Genomic DNA, 247 nt, shown 5'->3' on the forward strand with positions numbered 1-247 from the left:
ATTTAGACAAAAGATTACTGTTTACGGATTTTTTATTAAAAATGGTGTTATACTATACTCTTGAAGTTTAAAAAATTTTAGTAAATCCTAGAGTTATATATCTTTACAAGAGAAATAATTTTGGTGCTGTTTAATATATTAAAAAACTGAGGGGGGGGGGAAGTATCCCATCATTTGTTCCCCATCAAAACTGTTTTTTTTGGGGTTTATGCTTGATAGTGGTCATTAAATAGTATACCCCCCCCCC

This window comes from Penaeus monodon, chromosome 21 (assembly GCF_015228065.2).
Source record: "Penaeus monodon isolate SGIC_2016 chromosome 21, NSTDA_Pmon_1, whole genome shotgun sequence".
Taxonomy (NCBI): Eukaryota; Metazoa; Arthropoda; class Malacostraca; order Decapoda; family Penaeidae; genus Penaeus; species Penaeus monodon.